Below are 23,612 nucleotides of genomic sequence, written 5' to 3'. Positions count from 1 at the left end.
TGGACAGCGGCCTTGGACGGGTGGGTGAGGAACAGATTACCTGTGCGCTCTTTGTCTTTGAAGAAGGATTTGCAACTTTCGACGCTTTTCTTTATCGACATTTTAAAAGAGTGCTGCTGACGCTCGCGCTGGTTGGTCAGAACCTTTCGTTTTTGAAATATATCTAGGAAGTTTTTCTATTGATCGCACGGTTGCCTTTTTTGCTACTTTGAGAACATGATTCGCTGATTGCGTACTCACGTCACGCTAAGCCACATTGGTTTAGCCATTAGGGCTTAGAGGACCAAATTCTTACGAAGATAATGACAAAATTGAAGGAAAGGGGTATCATCTGAACCTAGATAGTGGTATAAAATCTATTTATACCTCCTTCCCTGAAATTTTATCTCTTGAATCTGAAGTGATGGTGGTTCTTGACTTTCCTAAAAGACTTTCAGTCTTTTGGAGTGCTTTTCCTACTTGGCTTAACTTCTTATTCTTTCAGATATTATTGTATAGGTTGGAGTCTCACATCTGTTCATTTTCCAAATTATATCTTTTAGACAATTGCTGAATGCATTGCTGTGATGATCTGTTGCAACCTGGGTTTATTGTACACACATGATAATCCCATTATGGAGAAGGGGCTTAGAAGAAGTCTGATAATACTAGGTCGCAGCTCACTAAATCTTATGCTTTTTAATAAAATCTGTAAGTCGAAAAGGTGCTACCAGCCTCCTTATGATTTTTTTGTCACTTCAGTCACAATATTTAGATTGGGGAAACTGGCTCTTGGTGTATAGATTAAGAATCTTAACTGTGTTGGAGATATTCACCATTTGAAAGTTCAGACAGTTGCTGCTCGCAAGTAACCACAAAAGATTCTATAGATGGGATTCACAGAGGTATGAGAGGCCTTGCCTCTGTCGTGGATTACTCTTTCTAACATAGTGCCCTTAAGAGGTACAATGAATTTACAACAGTTCATTTAGTGACTGTTCAAAATTACAATGGCACTGAAAAAAGTGACTTATGACCATTTTTCACATTTAATGACCATTGCAACATCCCCATGATTGCAATTCAGATGTTTGATAACTGGTTAAATTTATGACAGTTGCAATATCCCATGGTCATGTGGTCACTTTTGTCACCCCATTTGTCAAGCAATGGGGGAGCCAGATTCAACTTAACAATTTTGTTACCTAATTTAACAACTGTGGTGAGTCATTTAACAATTGTGACAAGAAAGGTTGCAAAATGGGACACTTAACAATTGTCTCACTTAACAACAGAAATTTTGGGCTCAATTGTGGTGGTAAATTGAGGACTACCTATATTGGATTACCACTTTCATCATTCTCCTTTGAGTATGGCCAATGGGAATTGTTTGTAGGACTGCACCCTGGGGAAGACAAGTAATATTTATTATCGCTCCCGAATGTTAAGAACGTCTAATTCCTCCATTTTGGGGCCTTGCATATTTTGTTCTTTTTTTCTTAAGATAACTTATAGCGAGAGAAGAATTGTTTTTATAGACAATTAACCATTCTCAGATATTTTAGTTGCTTAATTCCTTTCTGTATTGTTCCTTTGGAACATGGAAAAGACTAGTTAACATGTTGTACTAAGCCATGATTTATTTAACTTTGGTTGTTTAATAAATCATAATGACCTAGATTATTCAAAACTAATGATTTACAACACAATTACCAAGCTCACACATACCTAAGTAAATTCAACCAAAAACACCACATTATGGTTTAGTATTATGGCATAGATACTAAATCTCACACACATTTGTGAGATACCTTACATATTTGCATTAAACTTTAAATTGTATCCATTAAATTGAAATAAGATTACGCATTCACTGATATGTGGGAGTCCAGCCAATTTGATTTACTTAATTCTGGTTAAACTGTAGCTTTGTAATATATGATTATTACATTAGGATGGGATAGAGCCGTGATAGTGAACCTATGACATGACTGCCAGAAGTGGCATGCAGAGCCATCTTTACGGGCACACAGAGCTGTCGCCCGTTGCTCTTCCAGGTTCCATCATGCCAGCCAGCTGGTTTTCATGCGTGCCCGAAACCGAAAGAGCAGCCACCCATTGCGCATATGCAGTCTAGGAAGATGATCTTCCTGTTTCAGGAATGCGCATCGGCCACTTGGTCTCCTGGTTTCTGGTGTGCATGCGCATATGAAGATCAGCAATGGCAAGGGCCAGCTGGCGCGCTATCTCCAGCATTCCTGCTGTGCAGCTCCACTGCCCCAGAAGAGCAGCAGCGGCAACTGCAGGGGGAAAGGCAAGAGCGACTTACCGGCTTGGACGCTCAGGGAAGTAGGGCCGTGCTTTTGGCCTGCAAGGCGTGAGGAGGAGGAGGAGGCGCCGCCGCTGCATAAGATAAGAGTGGCTGGTGGGGTTGGGAGCCAGGCCGACCGGGGCAAGCCAGCATGGGCTGGGCTGCATCTGCTTATTGGCACTCGCATGGCGGATGGCAGATTGTGGCTCCGCTGGTGCTGCCAGGGCAAAAGTGCGCAGCCCCCACTTGGGTGTTGCCAGGCTGCACTCTTGGCTTGCAAGGTGCGGCCAGGAGGAGGCGCCACCACTGCCATGTAAGGTAAGAGCACCAAGGCCGAGAGGACAAAGTTGGGAGCAGCAGTCCTGGGGGGGGGGCAACAGCTTTATCGCCACTGCTGCAAAACATATGGGCATCTCCCCAGTTGCCTCGCTGTGGGTGCCAGACAAGAGGCGGGCAGCAGCCAAAGCTGCATGTGTGAGTAATCGGGGAACCCCTCTCCTCTCACAAGGATGCTCGGAGTGTTGGACGTACGTACTTCCCCACTCCTGGGGTGGGGGAATCGACGAGCCAAATGTTTTTCCAAGAGAAAAGACAGGAGGGCTGGAAGGGGGGCAGGAAACTGATCCAAACTCTCTCCCTTCCTCCTCCTTTCTCCTAACCCCACCAGCCGCTCTTAGTTTACCCCTAGTGAGGCAGAATAAACACTCAGAGCTGGATCAGTTCACACAACCCAGTTTCAGCCATTGGCTCAGAGCAGCTGCTTCATTTGAGGAGGAGGGGAAAGGATCGAGGGAGGAAAGCCGGAGCTATGGCAATGTGTTACTCTGTTAAATGTTTTTCCAAACTCAAAAGCAACTGAAGGGCAGGCTTCGAAGATATTTTCAAAATTATCACAACTGTTCGTAGGCAGCCCACTCTAAGAGAGCAACCAGAGCAACCAAGCCTTTCAGGGAATGTGACGTTCGCACTAGAGGTGTGTCCTCTTTAAATAAGCAAACTTTATTCCTTCTTGGAGACCCCCCTCCATACTCTTTGCTTGAGGAGGTGGGGAAAGGATCAAGGGAAGAAAGCTGGAGCTCCTGCAGCCTCTGGAAAAATGTTTAACAGAGTAACAGACTGCCAGAGCTCCAGCTTTCTTCCCTCGATCCTTTACAGACTTCATGTCAGTCAAACTAAAATTCCCCAGTGGTAATCAGTTTTTTGAGGTGAATCTACCTCTACCTCTGCAGTGGTTGCAAGTGTGAAAAATGGTCATAAGTCACTTTTTTCAGTACCGTTGTAATTTCAAGTAGTCACTAAATGAACTGTTGTAAATCGAGGACTCCCTGTCTTGGAGATTCTCAATCAGTTAACCCCATGGTTGTTCCAAAGTTGCTTTTTCAAAAGGCAACTAGACTTCCTTGGTTTTTTTCCTTGAAAACATTTCACTTGTCATCCAAGAAACTTTTTTCAGTTCTTCAGTCCAGTTGCCTTGTACCTTTGAGTCAAGGACTACCTGTATTTATGGTCATTAGAGGCTAGAAGAAGGTATAAAATTATATTGAAAACTTGGAATAAAAATAAATTAAAGCTATAGACTAGCAGCCATTTACATGGGGGGAATGTCTTTTACAGGTAGTCCTTGACTTACTCAATTGAGTCCAAAATTTCTGTTGCTAAGTGAGACATTTGTTAAGTAAATTTGGCTCATTTTACAATCTTTCTTACCACACCTGTTGAGTAAATAATTGCAGTTGTTAAAAATAACATAGTTGTTAAATGATTCTGCCCCCCCCCCATTGATTTTGCTTGTCAGAAGCTTGCAAAAGCCAGTCACATGACTCTGGGACACTGCAACCTTCATAAATATGAATCAGTTGCCAAGCATCTATTGGGGGCGAATCGCTGGCCCCCACGGAGAGGGCTCGCAACTTGGGCGTCCTCCTGGATTCACGGCTGTCTTTAGAAGAGCATTTGACGGCCATGACCGGGAGGGTTTTCCATCAGGTTCGCCTGATCCGCCAGTTGCGTCCCTTTCTGGATCAGGACTCTTTACACATAGTCACTCATGCCCTCGTCACTTCCCGCCTGGACTATTGCAACGCTCTCTACATGGGGCTCCCCTTGAGGAGCACCCGGAGGCTCCAACTGGCGCAGAGTGCGGCCGCGCGGGTGGTTATGAGAGCGACATGGCGCTCCCACGTAACACCTCTCCTGCGCGAGCTGCACTGGCTCCCAGTGGTCTTCCGGGTGTGCTTCAAGGTTCTGGTTACCACCTTTAGAGCGCTCCATGGCTTAGGACCTGGCTATTTACGGGACCGCCTACCACCACAATCAACCTCCCACCGGCCGGTACGCTCTCATAGAGAGGGGCTTCTCCGGGTGCCGTCGGCCAAACAGTGCCGACTGGCGGCCCCCAGGGGGAGGGCCTTCTCTGTGGGGGCACCTACTATCTGGAATGAGCTCCTCCCGGAGATACGTAGGATCCCGGACCTGCGCACTTTCCACCGCGCTCTAAAGACCTTTCTATTTCAGCAAGCAGGCCTGGCCTGACCTTTCCCCCTTTTAAATTTTTTTAATTTTTAAATTTAAATTGAAATTTTAAATTTGTTTTAAATTTTTAGGATGTTTTAAATTGTCTTGGGCTTAAATATTTATGTGTTTTATTTTGTGCCTGTTCACCGCCCTGAGTCCTTCGGGAGTAGGGCGGTATACAAATTTGATCAAATAAATAAATAAATAAATAAAAATCTGAATTTTGATCAAATGACCATGGGAATGCTGCAACAGTCGTGTGAAAAAGTCATTTTTTCAGTGCCAATGTAACTTTGAAAGGTCACTAAACAATTTTTTGTAAGTTGAGGAGTACCCTTATTGTCTGAATAGATTTATACAGACTTATGTTTTCATTGAGGATTTGTTTCATATAACACAGATAATCCTTGATTTATAACAGTTAGTTTAATGACTGTTCAAAGTTACAATGGCAGTAAAAAAAAAGTGACCATTCTTCACACTTATGACTGTTGCAGCATCCCTGTGATCAAAATTTGGATGCTTGGCTACTGACTCGTATTTATGAAGGCTGCAATGTCCTAGGGTCATGTGATCACCTTTTGCAAGTTTCTGACGAGCAAAATCAATGGGAAAAGCCAGATTCATTCAACAACTGTGTTACTAATTTAGCAACTGCAGTGATTCACTTAACTGTAGCAAGAAAGATCGTAAAATGGGGCAAAGCTCAATTAACAAATGTCTCACTTGGCAACATAAATTTTGGGCTCAATTATGGTCATAAATTGAGGACTATCTATATTGCACTTTATATGGATTTCATTGTATCAGCTGTGAATGAAATATCAGCATGGTCTCCTTTCTTTTTCTGACCTATTAATCCCTATTGCTCAAAGACTGCCAGGTACTTTACAGATATTTAGATTGTGTTTAGCATATTTCTACCAGTTACAATTTTCTGAGTTCATTTGAAGCATAAATTGTGGGAAGTGCATCGTATTGGCTAGATAATGAGGATTGCACTGAAGGGAAAGAACAGAGTAATGAGTATCTGCAGTAGCTTGTTGTCTTTCTTTTGCCCCTAGCAGTACGGTAATTTCCACAGCTCCAACAGTTTGTCTGTGGGACGGTTTTAATCTAAACATTGTATAAATCCTTAAAATGGTTTGTTTTTAAAAAAAATTGTTGACTGGTTTGGAAACCATGATTTATGGTATAAGCACATTGTGCTATAGTTTATGGCAAGTGTGATTTATTCAGTAGAGGCAACCATGGCTTAATGTAATGTATGAATCCAGCCTATATGTTTCCTTCCCTTTCCATGAAGAGTGGCGATGATTCAGAACAAGCACATGACATGACTTCTTCCTTGTCATCTGTACTGTTTTTGTTGAGAGTTTGCATCATAGTTGTATCTATCTCAGTGGTGAAATCCAAATTCTTTTACTACCAGTTCTGTGGGCGTGGTGTGGCAGGCGTGGTTTGGTGGGCGTGGCAGGGGAAGGATACTGCAAAATCTCCATTCCCACCCCACTCCAGGGGAAGGATACTGCAAAATTCCCATTCCCACCCCATTCTGGGGCCAGCCAGAGGTGGTATTTGCCAGTTCTCTGAACTACTCAAAATTTCTGCTGCAGGTTCTCCAAACTGCTCAAAATTTCCGCTACCGGTTCTCCAGAACTTGCTGGATTTCACCCCTGATCTATCTCCAGTCACACTGGTTTCTTACTTAAAGTGAACATTTTTCTCACAACATAGGAGCCACAGTTCTGAAATGCTGTTTTGAAGATGCTTAGTAGAGCTTACTACTCACGCCTGGTTGGTTGAGATAACATAGCTGGTTTCAGTTGTCTTGCTAAGATGCAGAGTGTGTTTTGGGTCTTGATTTTGGCTTAGCATGATAGTTGAGCCCTGCAATAAGTTTTTGAGATTAAAATGAACACTGTGGAAAGAGCCCACAGTAGAGATCCTTCCTTGGCATTTCCATTGCCTATAACAGTGATGGCGAACCTTTTTGCCATCGTGTGCCAAAAGTGTGGGAACATGGGGGGGGTCGCATGTGTGCTTGCCCACATCCATAATTCAATGTGCCCTGCCCCCCTGTGCATGCACATGCGACCTCCCGCCCGAACTCTGCATTTGGCACGCAATGGCACAGTGGGCCCAGTAGGCCCGTTTTTCATTCTTCCCAGGCTCCAGAGCCTTTTTAGGAGCCTGAGTGGACGAAAATGGCCTCCCCCCCCGCAGGCCCTCTGGAGGCTGGAAACAGCCTGTTTGCCAATTTATGGACTGGAAGTCAGCAAACAGGCCATTCCCGGCCTCTGGAGGGCCTCCAGGAGAGTGGGAAGGCCATTTTCGCCTTTCCCAGGATCCTAGAAAGGCTCTGGAGAAGGGGTCCTCAAACTTTTTAAACAGAGGACTGATTCACAGACCCTCAAACTGTTGGGGCCCCCGAACTGGCTGGGTGGGCGTGGCTAAGTGGTCATGTATTTGGGTGAGTGTGGCCAATTTAACGGTCCATTTTATGCGTTTCTCCTTCCTAAACTGTACTTGCTGAAGCCAAGGAATCTATTTACTTAATAAGAGCCACCTCCCGGACTTCCGGTGGCACGTAGGCACCGAAGACACTCCTTTTGTGAGCGCCAGCCCCACGATCTCGTAAAGCCGCTAGAACAGTGCAAATTAGCTGTCTAGCGGCTTGAAAACTTTCTCCCAGGAACAATTCTGGAGCTTGAAGGGTGAGAGCTCCCTGGAAGCCGGACAGAGCTTCGGATCCGGGACGTTTCTGCTTTAAGCAAAAGAAGACGCCGTGACCACCCCTGCAAACAACGCTTGGAATAAAACATCATTCGGAAGCAGGCTGAGCAAACTCAGGAGAGATCAGATTTGCAAGTACTAAACTTTAACTCCAAATGTGTATTACTTCCTTCTGATTTACTAAGGGGAGAAAGTGAAACCAAGATGGCTGGTTAATGGGGCGTGAAAGCGAAAGTTAAAAAAGAAAGTTTCATTTAGCGCTGGCAGCCCCGGTCTAAAATTAGAGATTTTTGCTTGGAAAGAAAGAAGATTAAAAGTTAAAAAGACTATAGCAGTGGGTTTTTTTTTTTGGTTTTTTTTTAAAGGATTGATATCATTTAAAGACTGGAAATCTCTGGATTTGATGGATTTGTTGTTCTGGTTGTTGAATAAATTTAAATTGGAAACTAAAAATGGCTTCAAAACAAATAAAGACTATTGTTCCTAAAAGTGCTGGGAGCTCACCAGCTCAAACGTCCAAATTGCAATCTCTCTCTGTTCCAACGGAACCATCAATATTAACACTTGAAATGTTGCAGGAAGCCCTTAAAACACAAGCCTCTGTTATAGAAAAAAAAATTACTTCGGTGTTTGAGGATAAAATTCGAGATGTTGCTGAGGAGACGGCTCAAATTAAAGAGTTCATTCAAAAACGTAATCAGGAAATTAGAGAAGATATTATTATGGCAGTCCAAGGTCTGGCAGGCCATATTGAGGCAATAGATGAAAAAGTGGAAGAAATTAAGCAGTCTAATGAGAATTTGGAAAATAAAATGTCCAGAATAAGATGGAAAGAGCAGAGGCTGATGTGATAATGATACAATACAGAGATATGGAATTTGCTTTGAGAATAAGAGGCCTCAAAGAAAATAAGCAAGAGAATTTGAGAGAGATTCTTTCAGAAGCATTTGCATAGATAATGGGAGATCAAAAAGCAAATCTTGAATGGCAAATTGACAAAATTTACCGTGTCAATTCATGGGTTGCCAGACAGAAACATCTACCAAGAGACATTGTAGTTTATTTTACAACAAGGAGAATACGTAATGAAATCCTACAAGTCACTTTTAAAAACAAACTTCAAGTGCAGGAGCAGGAAGTTTTAATACTGAAAGAAATCCCCCCCAAAATGTTGAGAGCCAGAAGGGATTATGGCTTTCTGGTGGAAGAACTGAGAAACCGTCAGATACAGTACAGATGGGAGGTTCCAGCTGGACTAGTGGTGAACTATTCAGGAGAGAGATATCGTCTTAACTCAGTGTGGAAGGCAAGAGATTTTTACACCAATGTACTAAAGGCTGGATGCCCACAGTCCCCAGAAGTTAGACGGAAGACGGAAGCAGAGGGGGCAAGAAAGGGGGAGAAGGAAGAATTGCTGGCACAGGCCCAAAGGGGAGCTTTGATTACTCAAGAGGATTTAATACAACTTTCGACTACTGTTCAAGCCTTGGAGATAGAAGAACCTAAGGATCAAAGACAGACTGGAGCGGCAGCCAAGCGTCAAGAAGAATTAAGAGTGCAGCAACTTCAGATGATTCAAAAAACTACAAAAACAGAAGCAGTGGGAGGAGCAAAACCAAAAAGCAAAATGCATGGAGATTTCCAGCAGATGCTCCAAAAGCTTCAGGGGGGCCAAGAATGGCAACTAGATTTCTGACTTGGAATGTTAATGGCCTAAATTCACCACAAAAGAGGAGAAAAATATTTCATTATTTGAAACAGTTTAAAAATGATGTAATCTGTTTACAAGAGACTCATATTAGAAGTAAAGATAATAAATATTTAATAAATGCAAGGTTAGGTATACATTTTGTTGCATCTGCTCCCGAGAAGAAGAATGGTATATACCTAAAAAAAGACTTAATTGCCAAATTAATTGAAGCAGATGATCAAGGAAGATTTATAGCATTTGAACTTTTAATAAAAGGAGAAAAAATACTTTTAATTGGAGTATATGCACCAAACCAACAACAGGAAAATTTTTATAAGCTTTTACATTCCAAGTTACTACAGTGGGATTACAAATCATGCATTTTATTGGGTGATTGGAATGGAGTTTTGGACAATAAAAAAGATAAGAAGGGGCTCTTGCAAAATATCTCAACGCGTGCTAGATTGCCAAAATCGTTTTTTGGAATGATGGATGATATGGAGTTGAGAGATATCTGGCGAGAGAGGAACTCTGAAGAAAAAGACTTTACCTTTTTTTCTGATAGACATCAATCTTTTTCTAGGATTGATTTCATATTAATTATTAATGATCTTTTTTCTAGGGTGAAGAAGACGAAGATTTGTCCAAGAGTTTTAACAGATCATAGTCCAGTTTGGATGGAACTAGAGTATGGAATGGGATTTAAGAGGTCTTGGAGGTTAAATGAAAATCTGTTTAGATAGGAGGAAAATGTAAAAGAATGCAAAAAACTTATGAAAGAATTTTTCATTATAAATATTGTTACGATCTGATGAGCGGCCGCCCAGCAACGGAGGCTTCCTGATCGGCTGAGCTGATAGCTCGGCCGGCGGGAGGTGTGAATGTTTTAAAGTGTTTTATTGGCTGTGCGAGCCCAGCTGCAATATAAATAGCGGCTGCGCACGACCGATGTTAGGTTACATTTTAACCCTTGTGCTTGTTGCTGTGAATAAACCATGTTGCTTATCTTGGTCTCTTATCCGTCGTCCTCAATTCAGAACACTGGTGACGAGGAGGGATGACTCCCACTGAGTACGGCCACGAGAGAAGAATTGTTTTGTTGTTGGCATTTCGGAAGGTAGCTACATGAGGCAAACATTTTTTTTCTCTTTTCTCTTCTCTCTCGTTCCTTGTGGGCCTGCAACTCTTTCTAATGAGTAATTTGGCTATCTTTACACCTTTTGTGCCCAGCGCAGAAACTTGGGACGCTTATATTGAGCGTTTTGAGTGTTTTTTGCAGACAAATGACTATACTGACTTTTCCAATGACCGGAAGCGAGCCCATTTTCTCAACGCATGTGGGCCGCAGATTTTTGCAATGGCGCGGGCGCTTGTAGCACCCCAACAGCTGTCCACCGTTTCTTGGTCTATTTTGCTGGCTAAATTGAAGGGCCATTATGCACCCGCACCTTCTCGCATTTTTCGCCGTTTCATGTTTCGACAACGGGTGCAAAAGGAAGGGGAGTCCATTAATGATTATCTCGCCGCCCTTCGGACTGAGGCGATAAATTGTGAGTTTGAAAACCTTGATGACTCCCTCCTTGAGCAACTAGTTTGCGGCGTGCGCGATTTGCGGTTGCAGCGCCGCCTTTTGGCCAAATCTGTCATCAATTTGGAGACTACTGTTGAGGAAGTGGCTGCGTTTGAGATGTCTGACCGGTCTGCAGCAGAAATTCGAAACTTCCCGCATGTTCCACCGGCCTCTCGTTGTGCAGCCATACAGTTAGGGGAGTCTTACGAACACTCTGATACCGTTGCTGATAGCGAAGAGGAGGTGGACCGCCTCAAGGCGTCGGTCTTCAATCGACGCCCACCCTCCAAAGGACGGGCTCCAGCGTTTTGTTTGGGTTGTGGGGATCCACATCCTCGTGCTTTTTGCCATTTTCGAAACGCCGTTTGCCGCCACTGTGGAAAGAAAGGCCACCTGGCACAGTTTTGCCATTCAAGATCCTCCGCGGACGTCACAGGCGTACCATCTTCCATTAAATTAGGCCGGGAAGGGTTCAACGGTCCTCAGGACTCTTGTTTTGCTATTTCCCGCTGTGATCTTCTCTCGTCTGGCAACCATGCTGTCTCGGGTCACAAGAAGATCTTTCTGACTGTTCGTATTGAAGGAAAACCGTGCAGGATGGAAGTGGATACTGGTTTCTTCTAAGTCCATCATCGCCTGGCAGACCCTTAAAGAGCTGGTGCCGTCCTTCGCTTGTGACCGTTTGCAACTCTGTTCTACTCGTCTCCACGACTACCAACGAAATGGCATTCCCATTTTGGGTTGCAGCCAGTTTATGGTGGAGTGGGGGGAGTTTGCAGGTCCCCTCCCACTTTTGGTAGTCAAGGGCAGGCTCCCTAGCTTTTTGGGTTTAGACTGGTTTGGGGTGTTGGGGCTTTCCATTGCCGGCATCCATACCACGTCTAGTGATGATTTCAAAACCTTGACAACAGGGTTCGCTGAGGTTTTCGACGGCACCTTAGGTAAATATAAGGGTACCCCCATATCTCTTAATTTAGACCCCCAGGTGCCACCTATACGCCTTAAGCCCCGACGGGTCCCTTTTGCCCTTCGCCCTAAAGTGGATGTGGAGATAGATAAGTTGCTGGCTCAGGGTGTACTTGAGCCTACGGATCATTCTCGATGGGAGACCCCTATTGTTATTCCCACTAAGCCGGATGGTTCCATCCGTATTTGTAGTGACTTTAAGTGTACCCTTAATCGGGCCTTGCAGGCCCACCCGTATCCGGTCCCGGTAGTTCAACACCTCTTACATTCTTTGGGTCAAGGGTCTATTTTTGCTAAATTGGATATGTCCCAGGCGTATCAACAGCTTCCTGTTGATGATGCCACAGCCACTGCCCAAACAATTGTCACGCATCGGGGCGCTTTTAAGTGCCACCGATTACAATTTGGGGTCTGCGTAGCTCCCGGCATTTTTCAGAGCCTTATGGAGCGGTTGCTCCAGGGAATCCCTGGCGTCGTTCCTTATTTCGATGATGTTTTGATCTCGGCTACCACCAAACACGATCTCATCGAACGTGTTTGCCAGGTGCTATGCAGATTTCAACAAAAGGGCCTGAAACTTAAAAAATCTAAGTGAAAATTTGGCGTTCCCCAGGTCGAATTTTTAGGGTTCCTTGTTGATAAGTTTGGCATTCATCCTACAACTTCTAAGGTCGATGCCATAAAGAACGCTCCAACGCCATCATGTAGGGCTGAGCTTCAGGCTTTTCTGGGCCTGCTTAATTTCTATAGCATATTTTTGCCGCATAAGGCGTCTGTGGCGGAACCACTCCATCGGCTATTGGACAGAACGGCCCCCTGGAAGTGGGGGCAAGCCCAAGCTACTGCTTTCAGGGCTGTTAAAGATTTACTTACTTCTGATGCCGTGCTGGTCCAGTATAGTGACCATATACCCCTCACCGTGGTTTGCGATGCCTCCCCATATGGCATCGGCGCTGTGCTGAATCATGTTTTACCCAATGGGTCCGAAGCTCCAGTTGCCTATTATTCCAGAACTCTGTCGATGACAGAGAGGAATTATAGTCAACTGGATAAAGAAGCGTTGGCACTCGTGGCTGCCGTAAAGCGGTTCCACGATTATATTTACGGCCGTTCTTTTCAATTAGTTACGGACCACAAGCCACTTTTGGGCTTGCTGGCCGGAGATAAGCCTACTCCCCAGATTATCTCCCCGCGTTTGGCGCGGTGGTCTGTTTTCTTGGCCGCCTATAACTCAGTTAATTTATCGCCCCGGGAGCACCTTGGGAAATGCGGACGGCCTTAGCCGCTGCCCTCTTCCTTTGGCCGTAGAGGATCCTGTTCCGGACCAGCTGGTTCTTTTGATAGATGATGTTCCTTCCCTTGTGACGGCTGCGGATGTAGCTAAACACTCCGCTAAGGACCCTACCCTTGTACAGGTCATGGATTGGGTGCATAGGGGATGGCCGTGTGGGCCGTTACCCACGGAGGTTAAGCATATTCCATCCGCCAACACGAGCTTTCTATTTCCCGGGGGTGCCTTTTGTGGGGCTGCCGAGTGGTGGTTCCCCCTGTATTGCGGCCAACTATTCTGAAACGGCTGCACGATAGCCATCCCGGTATCGAGAGAATGAAGGCTTTAGGCCATAGTTATGTTTGGTGGCCTAAGCTTGATCAGGCCATCATAGATTGGGTAGCAAGGTGTCAAGTTTGTCAGTCATCCCGGCCAGGGCCCCCGGCTGCCACACCTAGGGAATGGGAGATACCCAGGAATCCGTGGTCCAGGCTGCATATAGATCTAGCAGGGCCAGTTCAGGGCCAGACTTTTTAAATCGTGGTTGATGCGTATTCTAAATGGGTGGAGGTTGTTCGTATGGCATCAACCACATCGGACGCTGTGAGCAAGGCTCTCCGTAACATATTTGCCACACATGGACTTCCCGATGTAATTGTCTCGGACAATGGACCCCAATTTGTTTCAGCAGCGTTTCAGATGTTTTTGATGGGGTTGGGTATTCGTCACGCCTTAGTGGCACCATATCATCCGTCCAGTAACGGCTGGGCGGAGAGGGCCGTCCGCTTGGCCAAGGACGCCTTGGCCCGTTTCAGCCCTGGTGATTGGCAAGAGAAGGTGGAGCAGTACCTTTTGGCGCAGCACTCAACCCCGTGCCCGGTATCCAATCGTAGTCCGGCCGAACTTCTTATGGGCCGACGACTAAGGACTGTGTTAGATAGGCTACATCCGGACTATACACCTGAGGCACCCGTGGATTCCTCTAGCCGGCCCCGGGTGTTCGGGGTTGGTGATGGCGTTTATGCCAGGAATTATGGGGGTGATCCTTTGTGGCTTCCTGGACGTATTATTTTAGTCACGGGACCCCGTTCTTACAGGGTCGAACTTGAGGATGGCTGGACCTGGCGGCGCCATATAGACCAGCTAAGGAGTCGCATTACGGCTCGGACCCAGGGTAACGAGGAGCCGGATATGTTTGGTGCATTTCCAATGGCTGATCCGGTGGACGATAGTACTCTAGAGGCTCCGTCGTTGGGGTCTTCACGTTCACCTGTTGTAATTACAGCTCCTTCATTGCCAGAGGTACCCGTAGATGTTCTTGCACGATCATCAAATATTCCACCGTCTTCAGACCAGCTACCTCCGTCTATGACATCTCAGGAAGTACCGGAGACGGCGTCAGCGCCTGATCGCTTGGACGGCGATTTGCGCCGGTCCGGGCGTATATGTAGGCGCCCGGGTTATCTGGACGATTATTGTACTATCTAAAGGGGGAGGAGTGTTACGATCTGATGAGCGGCCGCCCAGCAGCGGAGGCTTCCTGATCGGCTGAGCTGATAGCTCGGCCGGCGGGAGGTGTGAATGTTTTAAAGTGTTTTATTGGCTGTGCGAGCCCAGCTGCAATATAAATAGCGGCTGCGCACGACCGATGTTAGGTTACATTTTAACCCTTGTGCTTGTTGCTGTGAATAAACCGTGTTGCTTATCTTGGTCTCTTATCCGTCGTTCTCAATTCAGAACAAATATGCATAAGGGTACATCTATGAAAATGGTTTGGGATGCAAGTAAAGCATATATGAGAGGTATTTTGATATATTTGAATAATAAATAGACGTAAACAGGGAAAAAAAGGAAGGACTTAGAAGAGGAAATTAAAAAAAGGAACAAGCTTTGATATTGAACCCAGCAGACAAGAAAATAAAAAGGGCAATTAACTTATTGCGAGGGCAATTTAATATGCTAATGGCAGATCAGGTCGCAACTAATTTGCAATATGCTAAACGTAATACTTTTTGCAATGCTAATAAACCAGGGAGATGGTTAGCATATTTGTTAAGGAAAAAACAAAAGTCACGGACCGTAGAGAAAATAGAATATAAAGGTAAAGAGGTTTATCAGCAAAATATGATTAAAAAAGCATTTTTAGAATTTTATACGAGGTTGTACGCTAGTGATAAAATTCAAAGTATAGATGTAGATAGATATTTACAGAAAGAGAATATTCCTATAATTACAAGAGAGCAAAGGGAGGGTTTAAATCAACCAATAACTTCCGAAGAGATTATGTTTGCAATTAAGCAGTTGAAAGTGAGTAAAGCCCCCGGGACGGATGGTTTGACAGCTGCTTATTATAAACACTTGCAGTTAGAAATGGTGGGACCACTCAAAGAGTTATTTACCAACATACAATCTGGAGGAGATGTAGCCCCATCCTGGAGAACAGCTTTTATTTCTCTGATTCCAAAGGAGGAGCAAAACCACACTCAGCCAAAAAATTATAGGCCTATATCACTTTTAAATACAGATTATAAGATTTTTGCTAAAATACTAGCAAATAGGTTAATGACAGTCATGCAACAAATGATTCATAATGATCAAACTGGTTTTGTAAACGGTAGACAAATGAAGAGTAATGTAAGGCAAGTGGTTAACCTATTAGAGTATTTGGGGAAGAACAACCAAATCCCTGCGGCGCTAATATTTCTTGATGCGGAGAAAGCATTTGATCGATTGAATTGGCACTTCTTATTGAAAATAACAGAAAAGATGCAGTTTGGAGAATATTTTACACAATCTATTAAGGCAATATATCAGAAACAAACAGCGCAAATAATAATTAATGGTAGTTTAACAGATACTTTTAATATAGAAAAAGGAACAAGACAAGGATGTCCCTTGTCTCCATTATTGTTCATCTTGACTTTGGAATTTTTGTTGAGTAAAATACGTGGGTTGGACAAAATAAATGGAATTAAAATTAGGCAGTCTGATTACAGATTACGAGCATTCGCAGACGATTTGGTTGTTACTTTAACCCAATCATTACAGTCGGTTGTAGGTTTAATGGATATAATTAAGCAATATGGGCAAGTATCTGGATTTAAAATAAATGCAGGGAAAACGAAGATAATAACTAAAAACATGACTACAAATCAAAAAGATGAATTAGAAAGATTAACAGGATTTGAAATAGTAAAAAAAGTTAAGTATTTAGGGATTTGTATTATGATATCAAATGCGAAATTATTCATGCATAACTATGATCCGTTGTGGCAAAAGATACAGAAGAGATAGAAAATTGGAAAAAATTATAACTATCCTTATTAGGAAGAATAACAACAGTAAAAATGAATGTTTTGCCTAACCAATACTTTAAAAAGCTGAAAATTTGAAGATATGGCAGAAGGGTTTAGCCTGGGCAGGGAAAAGACCGAGAATAAAACAAAAAATAATGCAGGATATACGTGAAAGAGGAGGTCTCAAAATGCCCAAATTAAGACTATATTATGAGGCAGCTGCCTATCAGCAATGAGTGATTGGATGAACTCAACAGAAGAAAGAATATTTAATATTGAGGGATATGGTTTGGTTTACGGGTGGCATGCTTATTTATTATATGATAAGAAAGTGGATAAGACTTTTAAAAGTCACATATTAAGGAATGCTTTATTGCGTGTCTGGAAAAAGTATAAGTATAAATTAAGCAAGAAGTTACCAATGTGGGCAATACCCAGACACGCGATAGAGAATATAAGTGTAGAGTAAAAACAAGATGTGATTACATACAAAGAGCTTCTTAACAAGGAAAGAGGTATACTACAATTAAAATCTTTGAATCAACTAAGAGAAGAAAGGATAATTCAAACATGGTTTCAATATGTACAGTTGCAAGCTAGATGGAGAGAAGATCAGAAAATTGGTATTTTGCAAAATGAGAACTTGGTAAAACAGATTAGAGATCAAAGTCAAATGCATATAAAAAGGTTGTATAATGTATTGGTAGAAATAGATTCAGAAACGGAGTTAGTTAAGGATTGTATGATAAAGTGGGCACAAAATATTGAAGAGCCAATAATGATGGAAACATGGGGAAAAATATGGGTTAGAAATGTGAAGTTTATGCAAGCCCAAAACTTAAGAGAGAATTTTTATAAAATGTTTCATAGATGGCATCTAGATCCTAAAAAGTTAGCCTGTATGTATCCAAGTGTGCAACCTAAGTGTTGGAGATGTGAATGTGATGATGCCACGTATTATCATATATGGTGGACATGTAAGAAAATGAAGGCATTTTGGATAAAAATATGGTGGATTATTCAAAATATTCTCAAAAAGAAGATAAAATTTACTCTACGGTTTTTTTTGTTAGGTATAATTACAGATTGTACTGTTATAGAGACTAAGTTGATTTTAAATTTAATAACAGCAACCAGACTTTTGGTGGCACAGTACTGGAAGAAGGAAGACTTGCCTACTATTGAAGAATGGACACTAAAAGTAGTGAATTTAGCAGAGATGGCCAAAATTTCAGCGTATTTGAAGGACCATTCAAATGAAAGATATATATCGGAATGGAGAAGATGAATTGACTATATTCAAAACAAATATCGGACTAAAAAGCTTCAAATAGCTTATGAATGAAACCAACTTTTTCTTTTTGAATTATGTTTTGTTAGTTGAAAGGGGAGTTAAAGAGCAAGAGGGAATTAAGAGCCTATAGAAAGTTAGCATATTTTAGTTTATGTTTGTTAAATGTTATACCCTGTATTTGCTCTGGGAAGTCCAGGGTGGGGGAAGGGGGGCTGGAGGGAGAGGGGGGATGGGGGATGGGTGGGTGGAGGAGGGAAGGGGGGAGGAGGGATGGGGAAAAATTGTTGTAATATTTGATAAAACTTTTTAATTAAAAAAAAAAAGATCCACCCCCCCAAAGGGAAAAAGAGCACAAACTTTCTTGCCACTTGTCTAACTTCATTACAACAGCAGCTTCAGGCTCCTTAAAATAGGCCATTAAAAAAGGAATAAAACAAACAGGATTTTCTTCAAAATATTTATTTTTATTTATTTATTTATTTAATTTTTTATACGGCCCTTCTCCCGAAGGACTCAGGGCGGTGAACAGTCAAAATAAACATATATATAAAAATGTGAATAGAAGCAATAAATAATAAGTCAATTTGGCTTATCAGTTAAGTTAAGATCTTCAGAATAAAATTTACACAATTAGGAAAAGCAAAGAAAAAATTAATTATGCCAGCCCGGCTTGGTGAAAGAGGAAGGTCTTAAGTGCCCGACGGAAAGTACGAAGATCTGGGATTATTCTTATCCCTGGGGGTATCCTGTTCCAAAGGGTAGGTGCCCCCACAGAGAAGGCTCTCCCCCTGGGAACCACCAGTCGACATTGCTTTAGTGATGGTACCCTGAGGAGGCCCACTCTGTGGGAGCGTACTGGTTGGTGGGAGGTTATAGGTTGCAGAAGGTGGTCTCATAGGTACCCAGGTCCTAAGCCATGGAGCACTTTAAAGGTAAGAACCAACATCTTGAAGTGCACTCGGAAGGCCACTGGGAGCCAGTGCAGCTCGCGTAGGAGAGGTGTTACATGTGAGCGCCATGTCACTCCCAATATCACCCGTGTGGCCGCATTCTGGACCAGTTGGAACCCCCGTGTGCACCTCAAGGGGAGCCCCATGTAGAGAGCATTACAGTAGTCCAGTCGAGAAGTGACGAGGGCAAAATAACTCCTGATCAAATGTTTCAGATGACCACACAATAAACCAGACTGAGAACTGCAGCAATTAAGACTGCAACTAAAACCCTCAAGATGGGCATTGAGAGACATTGGAAGCAGGCAGAAGCGAGAATCAAAACAACCCCCCCCCCAAGCCTCCAGTGGTGAATTAAGGAGGGATAATGGTCCCTCAGACTGTTGGAGGCCGGACTATAGTTTGAAAAAAACATGAACAAACTTCTATAAACACTGCACATATCTTTATTTGTAGTGCAAAAAAACATTAAACTTCAAGGCTAACGGTCTTTTAAGCCTGAAGGAGAATTCAAACTGATTTGTTTTTTGCCACACTTGTGCCTGTGTGAAAGCTACCAAAATTGTTCAGCAACCAATTTGGTGGATGTACTTTATATATGGCAAAATCAAAGCAGTGGGTGAATTCTCCTTCAGGCATTATACTGCAATTGCATTTGAATTAGTTCAGCTGATTTTGAAAAAGCTAGGAGACATGGAGACATATCCCCCGCCTACCCACTTTTAAAGTGCTACTTTAAAAGCAGCCCCTCCCCTACTTATCCCCCACCCACCCACTTTTAAAGTGCTACTTTAAAACAGCCCCTCCCCTACTCAAACACCGGTACTGATTCACATGGCTGTGAAAAAGACTTTTAAATTAAGGCAGTACTTTCCAAGCCTGGAGAAGGCAAGCACCCCACTCCCCCATTCAAACTCTGAAAAAGATCCCGTTTAAATTGTTTTCAAAGACTTTTAAATTAAGGCAGTACTTTTGCAAGCTTTTCAAGCTGCACCAGCGATATCACCCCTCACTGGCCTTTCCCCACACCCTTCGGCTTTACCTTTGGCAGCAGCTGTGTAATCAGAAATGCAGCTCAACACTTCTGATTTGGCATTGCGGCGAGACAGGAGGGGAAATAGCAGGCTCTTGATGAGTCCCGCGAAAACCCCGGCTGCCAAACCGCCTTCGATGGGTCTTCGGACCAAACCCATCTTGCAGGGACGGGGGCACCTCGGACGATTGAGAGGAACAGGCAAGTTCCTCGGAGGTCGGAGGGAACCCTCTGAGTCGGCAGCGGGGGGTGGCAGTCATGGTGACTGCCACGAAGCTGGGACAAACCAAAAAAAGAAATGTGCAGGAGGAAGAAGTAAAGAATGATGTACTTCAAAGCCAGGGGACTGACACCAACCTTGGCGAGAAACAACATCAGAGGATGAATTTTTACTAATAAGACCCCTAGCCTTAAATAGCAGCTGTGGATTTGTGGGGCAGGAAGATCTAGTAAAGGAATTCCTTAAAGACCCTTTAAGGAATCTATCTTAGTATAGACTAATTTGGAACAATTTACCATTGAAACATGCTACAAAAATTGGAGGAAATCTTTTTACATTGGAACTGATCTTATCTTTGGAGAAAGAAAAAAGAAAAAGCAATAAACAGGGATTTAACACCTTTAAATTTAGAAGAAGAGAGATAAAGGGATGGTTACATAATTGCAACAAAATGGAAATTGCTGTGACCAAGCGAAAGTGTGGATTGCAGAGATTCGACTTCCGTTTGAAAAAGAAATAATGTGATCTGTCATTTATTTTGGATTAATTTGAAAATAACCAAGGGCTTTTGAATTTTGGAGATTCCTGCTCTTGTCTATGGGTGGTTTTATTGGTGGAAAGAAAGAAGAAATCAGCCAAACAATACTTGGAGATTTTTCTTCTGTGCATGCCCCAAGATGGCGCTGTCTGTGTGAGCTACGCCTGACGATGGGACAGTTTCTGGTTGTTTGGGGACTTTGGGGGCTGATTTAACCATCTGCGGCTCCAGCCCCGGCTGGGGAGTCTCTGCCCAGCCTGTTGAGGGCTTTTTTGCCCTCCGGAACGACATGGCTGGGTTGGAGCCGACGCGGGAGGCACCACGGGATGGTGGCAGCGGCGACCTGGGTGTGGCAACCTTCAGCGCTGGAGGCCACGGCGGCTGTGGGTGTGGCGGCGGTGGTATGGAGCGCCCCCCCTCCCAGGCCCTGGATATTTTGCTGGTGGGCCTGGGATGTGCTGAAGGGCCTGGGTCCGGACAGCGTCGACAGCGGCAGCCGGGGCGGCAATGGTGGCGGGAGCTTGATGGCGAGACGATGGCGGCAGCGGCCTGGTGCCTAGGAGCCAAGTAGAGGGGAAGATATGGCCGGCTTATTTCTGGCCTTACCATCACCTACCAGCGGGGACTGTAGGGATTTACAGACCCCATTGTGATCTGAGGGCTGGAGCCTGGAGGTTGGGGACACGACTGGGAGGATTTATGAAGTTCTGGTGGTTGGAGAGACTGGAGGGTGGTCATCTGGTCACCTCGGGTGCTCCCCCTCCATCTGTGTCTGTGGCCTGGTCTTTGGCTTATATGGCCATCCACCTCCAGATTGTGTCCAGCTGCATATTATCCCTCTCCTTTTTGAACATCTTTCCTCCCTCGGGTCTAATATCATCTTGCCTCTACAGACCGGTCTCCTTTTTCATTTGAGCCCCAGCCGGAGGGCAATTGTTATACAGGAGCTGAGGGAGCTGTTGCCTTTCACCAATGGAGGAACAGACTATCTGACTTTCCTGAGCCATTTCCATCCGGGCTAGCCACCATGAGAGGCTTGGATCCTTACCTCCAGTTTTGGCGAAATGACACAGGACTCCTCCCACTGCCGTGAGAGGGCAGTGGAGTGTAGCTTACTGACATTCAGATGACATTCAGATCCATCTTGCTCCAGTACTTTTAAACTTTTCATCATACCCCTGACCGAACTTTTTACCTCCCATCTATGTTTATGTTTATTGGATGTACACAGCAGCTGTCCTTCTTGCACTGCGATACACCCCCTTTTCGCAGGCCTGGCCCTCCACTCTATTGAGGGCCTACCTTGATGACAGGTTTTGGTTCCAGAGATTCTGCAGCCTCATCTTCTGGCTCTAGGAAATCAATGGCATCTGATCCAAGTAAGGCAATGAGTGCTCAGATTGGGCCTTCTACTAGATCAAAGGCATCCACTTCCACTGCAGCTGATAAGGATGCAGAAAGAAGACAAAAAGCTTTAGAAAAACAATTTGCCAAGGCCCAAAAGCAGGCAGAAACCACAAGGAGCCCAGGCCCTCAAACTGGCCACTTGGAGGCTAATATTTCCCTGCCACAAAGCGTATCTTTTTCAGCATTGCCTGAAGAAAGATTATCTTGGTCTCCAGACCCCCCCTCCAGACCCACAAATTAAACTACCAGCCTATGCAGGGGATTATATTCCCTTATCTGGTCAGGGTTCTTCAGAACAAATGGCCATCCCAGGCCCTAAGAAGGCAGTTCCATTGGCCACATTCACTCCCATAGCGGCGGGGCTCCGCCCTGAAGAGAATAAAAATCCTGTCCTTTCCCAAGAGCTATGTAACATTATTGCCCAGACCATTGCCCAAGGCATTGATTCAGCCCGGTTTAGGAGGGGCATAACAGCACCTACTCCCAGTGGCACAGCACCCAATATGCTTCGAGGGCAGCCAGAACCTGTGTATTCCCAGGCTCCCCATTCACCTCAGGAGTATCAGGGCAGCGGGGTGTCTTTCACTGGGGAGGAGGAGGAATTTGCAGAGCATGAATTCTCTTGAGGACGAGGGTAGATTTCCCAACAAGCCTGCATTCACTGGCCTTTTCAATCCCAATTTGTTTAAGACCTTATTATTAAAGACTAAAACTACTGCAAATTTGGGGGTTGCAGCTGGGGCATCTGACTGTTCTGCTGAGCAGGATCCCAATGTCCGTCTATTCACTGAACCAGTCACTACGCAAGAGATCGTTCCTTCCCCCAAACTATTTGTAGAACTTATCCAAAAGCAGTGGAACCAACCTGGGTCACTGTCTAATCCCAGTGGATTGGACAGGAAAATGTATACAGTAGAGCAGGAAGTAGAGGACCTCCTAAAGTTATCTGCCATAGATGCTCCCTTTGCTAATTTGGCCTCCTCTAATATTCTTCCCTCAGACTCAGCAGAAGGACTGAAAATGGAGGATTGAAAAGCTGAGATGTCAGTTTGTAAGACACATCAGGCTGCTGCCTGGGCAATTTAGATCAGCCATAGCAGCATCTTTCTTTAACAAGACATTTCTCCTATGACTCTGCCAAATGCAGGCACGCGCATCCCTAGGGGATGTTAGACTACATCAGGACATTAACAAATTGATAGCTGCAGAAGAGTATTCTGCTGATGTGACACTCAACGCAGCTAAAGTTGCCTCAAGGACATTAGCTTCCAATGTCACTTCTAGATGCCTTTTATGGTTCGCCACTGGCAGGCTGATATGAAATCTAAGTGGAAGTTGGTGTCTGCTCCCTTTAAAGGGAGTAATCTCTTTGGCAAGGTACTAGACCCCATTCTAGTAGAGACCAAAGACAAACGGAAAATGCTTCCTCTTGAACACAGAAGGGCAGACAGGAGATTTATTTATTTTATTTTTATTTATTTATTTTATTATATTTCTATACCGCCCTTCTCCTGCGGGACTCAGGGCAGTGCACAGCCGAGATAAAACATAACATATAAAATTTAAAAAATAGTTTAAAAACAATTAAATAATTTCGGCCCAGTAATTAAAATAACCCAATTAAAACCAAATTCAATTAAAACTGAGAGGATGGGATCAAGCCAGCCCAGCTAGATGGAACAAGTGTGTCTTCAGGGCCCGACGAAAAGTCCGGAGGTCTGATATCGTGCGTATCTCAGGGGGCAGGTCATTCCAGAGGGCAGGTGCTGCCACAGAGCAGGCTCTCCCCCTGGGGGTCGCCAGCCGGCATTGCCTGGCCGACGGCACCCTGAGGAGGC

The 23,612-nt window shown here is 44.2% G+C and overlaps 1 protein-coding gene across 2 annotated transcripts in view; it reads left to right on the top strand.

The window, feature by feature from the left end:
* Positions 1 to 23,612, top strand: part of CDCP1 (CUB domain containing protein 1) — a 128,912-nt gene that overhangs the window by 395 nt on the left and 104,905 nt on the right. The window lies entirely within an intron of this gene.

The sequence above is a fragment of the Pantherophis guttatus genome, chromosome 4, assembly GCF_059756535.1.
Source record: "Pantherophis guttatus breed Tessera chromosome 4, ASM5975653v1, whole genome shotgun sequence".
Taxonomy (NCBI): Eukaryota; Metazoa; Chordata; class Lepidosauria; order Squamata; family Colubridae; genus Pantherophis; species Pantherophis guttatus.
This window is presented reverse-complemented; position numbering and strand designations above follow the sequence as displayed.